Genomic DNA, 7308 nt, shown 5'->3' with positions numbered 1-7308 from the left:
TTGATACCAGTCCAGGAGCATAAGAGTCTTATTTCAATTATCATATACATGTATACTTGTTTGATTACTCATGTATGACATGCTTGGGATAGAGATCTGTGACCAAGCCAGGCGATTTATATTATTAGCACGTGAGTTATCCGTGTGGATCCAGACATTTATGTTATTAGTACGTGAGTTGTCCGTGCGGGTCCAGATATTGATACTATAGCACGTGAGTTTTCCGTGCAATTGATGTTAATGTAAGCTCTAGAAGAGCTGGTTACCGTTATTAGATTTATGTGCCTTGGTTCTACTATGTATGATGAGCTCATAGCATTGCGGTTGTAGTGGTGTTTGTTGAACTTGCGAAACTGTTCTCTTCTTTGAGACATTTCCTATTTTTGGGTGCATGGATTACGCAGTTTGTGATTTGAGTTATATTGGTGTGGCATGTCTGTGGAATAGTTTTGTTTGATAATATATGGTCATTGGACCTAGAATGGGTACTATCAGGTTTGATTATGGTATATTTGGGAGGATAATATCGAAAGGCGGCTTAGAAAGTGATTACGGTTCTGGTTGGGGCGAGATAGCTCCATGACTTGTTGATCTGATAAGTGGTTATGAGAGTAAACATGTTTCTTTTATTATCATCATTGTACGAAGGTTTTGGAATAAGGTTTTGTTTAATATAAGGTTTAATACTAGTATCGGGTTGTTTTTGAGTAGTTACTGTGATCGGAAATGGTGCTGCGAATATGCAAGTCGTGTAGTATGTTATGTGATTATATTTGGTATTATGGTTAAGGCTTAATACAACTTGTTCAGACTTATACAGTGTGTAGATGTGAGATTCGGGTCTTGAAAAGAATATCGGATGCTAGAAATTGGGGTCCAAGTTTTATAGGCTAAAGTTAAAGTAATGATCTTCAATTATGTTGTGTTGTCAGGCTTATATGGATAGGGTGGCGTGGAATCGCCCCTGGGTATGTGCGTGGTAAGGTGGAATAGTGATTTGAAGGTTAGGAACAACTCTTGGCACGTTCGAGGACGAACGTATGTTTAAGTGGGGGAGAATGTAACGACCCAACTTGTCGATTTGAGCATTTACATCATGTTCAACTATTTGAATTCTTGAGTAGCTTCATATGATGTATTATGAGCATTGTGTATTTTCGGCTTTGGTTTTCAGGTGTTTCGGGATTAGTTCGGAAGAATGAATTTCATGTTGGAGGCTTAAATGAAAAAGGATTAATCGGAGTTTGACTTTTGCGCAAACGACTCCGTAATGAAGTTTTGATTGTTCCAATAGCTCTTTATGGTAATTTCAGACTTAGGAATGTGTCTGGATATTTATTTTGAAGTCCGTAGTTGAATTTGGCTTGAAATGCCGAAAGTAAGAAATTAAAGGTTTGGAAGTTTGACAGGAAATTGACTTTATTGATATCAGGTTCGGAATCCGTTTCCAGAAATTGAAACAGCTTCATTATTATGTCATTTATGACTTGTACGAAAAATTTGAGATCGTTCCGAAGTGATTTGATATGTTTCGGCACGAAATTTGAAAGTTGAAAATTTAAAGTTCATTAAGTTTGAATTGTGGTACGATTCTGTAACGACCTGACTTGTTGTTTAGAGTAATTACTCTCCTTTGTACTAATTAAAGTCTTGAATAGCTTCATATGATGTATTATGATGTGTGTGAATCATCGGTTTTGATTTCAGGTATTTCGGGATTAGTTCGGAAGAATAAATTTCATGTTGGAAGCTTTAATTAAAAGGGTTGACCGAAATTTGAATGTTGTGCAAACGACTCTGAAATGGAGTTTTGATGGTTCCAATAGCTCCGTATGGTGATTTTGACTTAGGAGTGCATCCGGATATTCATTTTGAAGTTCGTAGTTAAATTCGGCTTGAAATGGCAAAAATAGAAAATTTAGAGTTTGAAAGTTTGACCGGGGAGTTGACTTTCTGATATCGAGGATGGAATCATATTTTGGAAATTGGAATAAGTCTGTTATGTCATTTATGACTTGTGTGCAAAATTTGAGGTCAATCGGACTTGGCATCGAGCCTAGAATGTTTCAGCATCGATTCTTCAAGAATACATGGTATCACCTTATGCAAATGAGCTCCAAAATCGGTTTTGATTAAAGATTAGATCCGTATTGAAATTATGGAGCCATAGCAAAAAGAATCGTCCAATTCGGACATTGTATGAGAGAGTTATGCTCATTTCCGTGTCGGGAGCGATTTGTCGTCGCCGTCAGCGCCCAGGGTAGCGTGGGGAGCTAGCCCTGGCGCTGGGACTACTGGAGGTACTGGAAAGGGCACCACAGGCAGCGCCCCACGCCACCTATGGCGCCACAGATGTAAAAATCCCATAAAACGGGGGTTTTCATCCATTTTTGACAAAAAACAAAGTTGGGGAGCTCGGTTTAGGCGATATTTGGGCGATTTTCACGGATAAATATTGGAGTAAGTATTCCTTATCCTATATTGATTATATTTCATGATTCCATAGTCATTTACATCATGAATCCGTAAATTTATGGAATAAAAATTATTTTTTTATAAAATCTTCATAAATGTAAAATAAAGATTTGAAGGTCAATCTGATATCAGAATTTGATAATTTTGTATGGTTGGACTCATATCGGAATGGGTGTTCATATTTTGAGAGTTTTGTCGGACTCCGAGATGTGGGCCCCACTGTCGATATTTCGAGCAGAGTTGGGAATTTTTATAAATTGTTAAATTGTAAGCATTAGAGTAAGTTGTGATTATTTTGCACGTTATTTGAATAGATACGAGTCGTTTGCCATCACGGCTAGTTGCATTTTGGGTTGTGACAAGTTGGTATCACAGGCCTAGGTTCATAGGTTCTACAAGTCATGAGCAAGTGTCTAGTAGAGTCTTGCGGATTGGTATGATGACGTCCATACTTATCTTCGAGAGGCTATAGTGCATTTTGGATAATTTTCCATTTTTCTTTGCTTATCGTGCGGAATTGATTCGGCTTAAAACATAACACTTTGAATTCCTTCTACGCATTTGTGTGCGCATGTGAGCGCTCAGTATCAGTTGCGTATCGTCGGCTTGTGATTTCAGGGATGATGTGCGAGATGTGTATTCTGTGTTTTGCTGATAGGACAGTCTGGAAGACTTGAGGCCAGATTTAGACCGTAGCTTAGGCTCGGTAGCTTCAGTTGTGTGAACTTGTACATTTGGACTCATATATCCGGTAATGTCCTTATGAGTGGAATTTGTGGATCGATGAGCGGTTGAATGGATATATGAGGAGTATGATGTGACTGCAGGATGTGTCCAGATGGTTCGAATATGACGGGAAGAGTTTGTTTGGGATGTGAAAAGGACTATTGGGTGCTTGATTTCTATCTTGATGTGACGTATAGTCTCGAGTTATGAGTGTGTTGAAAGATTTTTTATGTTGTTTAAATGTGGAATGAAGTATATTTTTCATGTCTTATAGTGAGTTCAGACCCAGGAAGATTAAGTGATGGCGTAGTAGTTGTGGTTGTGAAAGGTTATGGAGAGATGTCAGTTTGAAGCTAAGCAGGTGGATTACCACCTGTGAGGTAAACTACGGATGTGCGGTCATTATGATGTTGTGTGAGGCTTTCTTTTCTACCAGCAAGGTGTACGTGTTGAGATTTGAATTTGAATCTGGTTGAGAAAGTTGACTTGACTGTCAAGAGAAATAAATGCATGCTTAGCGGATGATTGAGGTATTTTATGGTTGGTGTTGCATGAGCTTGAGAAGAATTTTTGTTGAACTCACTACAGTATCATGGCAGTAATAAAGTATGGGTTTTGTGAGTTATGGAGTGTTTAAATCTATGGCTTTGAGCCAAGTGGGGGAGTCTGCTATTGACAATTCAATTCATGGTTATGTGTCAATTTTGTTTTTGTTTTGGTCCGAGGTATACTTGGTAATCAGTGATGACTTGCGGAGGTGGAGTTCGAGAATAACTCGAGTAAGGAAATTTCTGGACACGAGTTATGGCACTTTAGGAGTATAGGAAAATCATGGGATAAGTGAGTTGTTATTTTTGAATGATGTAGTGCACACAGAGTATCAATTTGATCAACGGTGTCAAGGCAGGGTTACCTCTTTAAGTGTTATTGTACTAATGGGGCACGTGCCTTTCAGCCCGTTTAGAGGGTGCAATTTTCAGATTTGAGCAAAGTAGGTGACTCTCGAGAAAGTCCCAATAGGTCCGAGGTTTATATATAGCAATTGAGAATTTCCTCTGGATTTGTGTATGGATAAAATCTGAGATTTGTATTTGATGGTGTCGGGACTTGCAGTAATTTTATTTGACTATGGATTCTATATATAAGAAAAGGGGAGAGGGACAATTTTAAATTCACATAAGGTATTTTCAGTGTGAGTGTTACGGTTGTGGTATTTATGGAGGTGCTTAAGAAGAATGGCGTATGGGCCTTAGGGCGGTGTGGTTTTATGTTAGGATGTCTTGTAGTGAGTTTTGGGTAAGGATAATAGTGTTCTGACAAGGAGAAATGTCAACTTGAGGGTAATTCAGAAAAAACTCGGAGAAAATAGGACAAATGGGTAACATGCTAGACTAGTATGGTAATGGTATGCTCGGTTCTTTTGGGTGATTAGGATATGGTAAGGATCTATAGATGTTTTGTGGTAATATTCTTCAGTTTGGTGACATGTGTGGCTTGGTCGAGTTAGAGGAAATTTAGTTATGATAGCTTAATTATGTACAAATGGATTCCAAGGCATTCTCGAGGATTTCTACCACAGTTTGAGATGGATATTTCTTATCGGTCTGAGGAACGTGTTGAGTATTGTGATTTTCTACCGGATGGGATCAAATGGAAGGCTTCTGGCTGATTGGATATGTATTCTACTTGTGACTTAGAATAATTATGAGGTTCTCGTATTTTTCATATGATGGCATGATAGATGTGGTGTGTTGTGTGGGATTAAGGTTTGCGTGTGCAAGGTCACGGTTTAGTTTTGAAAAGGAGGTCATAAATTCTTAGAGGGCATGGACGGTTTTCGATGTTTAGATGAATGCAATAACTATTTGGTATTGCATGAGTAAAGTGTACAGTTTAGAAGGCGCACTATGCTTTGAATTATGGATATTTCATAGGTATCGCGGCACTCTCCTGGTTGATCGACAATTGATTTTAAGATGTTGCTATGTGGCACGAAAGAATGGGAGAAATATTCCTCGTGGGAGGATCGTGTATGAGAGATATGTTAGACATTCGGGCTTTGGAGATGGAATCAGAAATGGTGATTCGTGAGTTCTATGGATTTGGAGCAGATTATTTCATGGTTGCGGACTGTGAAGTCATGGCCGAAGCTAGCCAGATAATAGTATGTATTATGACTCAGTCATTGTGGATTTTCGGAGGGTTATTTATCTATTGTGGGTGACCTGAGTTGATTTGGGGGTCCATTGGTAGGCCCAATTAGGATGTGTATTCTACATCGAGTCGGATTGGTTGGCTCCATACTGCTATTATTGAGGGAGGTGTCATTCGGTTGATGTTGAGATTATTCGTGTTCTGAATGATCTGTGAGTTACTATTCTATGCCACGATAAGTTGTGACTCATTGGTTATATGCACACATAGTGCGGTTCTATTGGGGGCCTTATGGCGGAATCTGAGCGAGATGAGTATTTGGGTATTGCATGATCGATTTCATATTGGTTAGGTTCTTTCAGGTTTTTGTGTGGCATTGTGTCATTTGCCTCTCCGTGGTTATTGATTTTGAGCAGGGTGGCTCGAGGTATATAATATAGACGAGCGTTTGGATGGGTTCACGCATTGTAGAGGAGTTATGTTAAGGTAGGAACCTTGTGTTAGAATTGTGTGATGGATTTTCAGCATTTCTTTGTGGCGGTACTTGTTAATCTTGTGGGGAAGTTCTCTCATTTGAGTCATTTTTCCATGACTGAGTACATTTGAATTGTTGTGTATTGGCGCACGGATGCCATGAGTTGTGGCTCTGAGTTATATTGGTGTGGCATGTCTGTGGGATAGTTGTGTTTAATAATATAAGGACATTGGACCTAGAATGGGTACAATCATGTTTGATTACGGTATATTCAGGAGGATGATATCGAAAATCGGCTTAGAAAGTGATTATGGTTCTGGTTGGGGCGAGAAATCTCCATGACTAGTTGATCTGATAAGTGGTTATGAGATTCTGCATGTTTCTTTCATTATCAGCAGTGTACGAAGGTTTTGGGAACGAGGTGTTGTTTGACATGGGGTTTAATACTAGTACCATGTTGGTTTTGAGTAGTTACTGTGATTGGGAAAGGTGCTGCGATTATGAGAGTTGTGTAGTATGTTATGTGATTATATCTACGGGTATGGTTATGTCTTCATACAGCTTGTTCAAACTTATACAACGTGTAGATGTGAGACTCGGGTCTTGTAAGCAATTCTGGATGTCTGAAATTGGGTTATAAGTTTTACGAACTAAGGTTAAAGTAATGATCTTCAATTATGTTGTGTTGTCAGGCTATATGGAATAGGGTGGCATGGGATAACCCCCGAGTATGTGCGTGGTAAGGTGGAATAGTAATTTGATGGCTTAGAAATAACTCTTGGTACGTTCGAGGACGAACGTATATTTAAGTGGGAGAGAATGTAACGACCCGACTTGTCGTTTTGAGTAATTACTCTCCTTTCTACTACTTGAAGTCTTGAACAGCTTCATATGATGTATTATGATGTGTGTGAATCGTCGGTTTTGAATTTCAGGTGTTTCAGGATTAGTTCGGAAGAATAAATTTCATGTTGGAAGCTTAAATGAAAAGAGTTGACCGGAGTATGAATTATGTGCAAATGACTCCAAAATGGAGTTTTGATGGTTCCAATAGCTCCGTATGGTGATTTTGGACTTAGGAGTGCATCCGGATATTCATTTTGAAGTTCGTAGTTAAATTCAGCTTGAAATGGCAAAAATAGAAAATTTAGAGTTTGAAAGTTTGACCGGGGAGTTGACTTTATGATATCGAGGTTGGAATCATATTTTGGAAATTGGAATAAGTCTGTTATGTCATTTATGACTTGTGTGCAAAATTTGAGGTCAATCGGACTTGATTTGCTATGTTTCGGCATCGAGCCTAGAATGTTTCGACGTCGATTCTTCAAGAATACGTGGTATCACCTTAAGAAAATGAGCTCCAAATTCGATTTTGATTAAAGCATTAGATTCGTATTGAAATTACGGAGTCATAGCAAAAAGAATCGTCGAATTTGGATATCGTATGAGAGAGTTATGCCCATTTCCGTGTCGGGATC

The sequence above is a fragment of the Nicotiana tomentosiformis genome, chromosome 4, assembly GCF_000390325.3.
Source record: "Nicotiana tomentosiformis chromosome 4, ASM39032v3, whole genome shotgun sequence".
Classification (NCBI taxonomy): Eukaryota; Viridiplantae; Streptophyta; class Magnoliopsida; order Solanales; family Solanaceae; genus Nicotiana; species Nicotiana tomentosiformis.
This window is presented reverse-complemented; position numbering follows the sequence as displayed.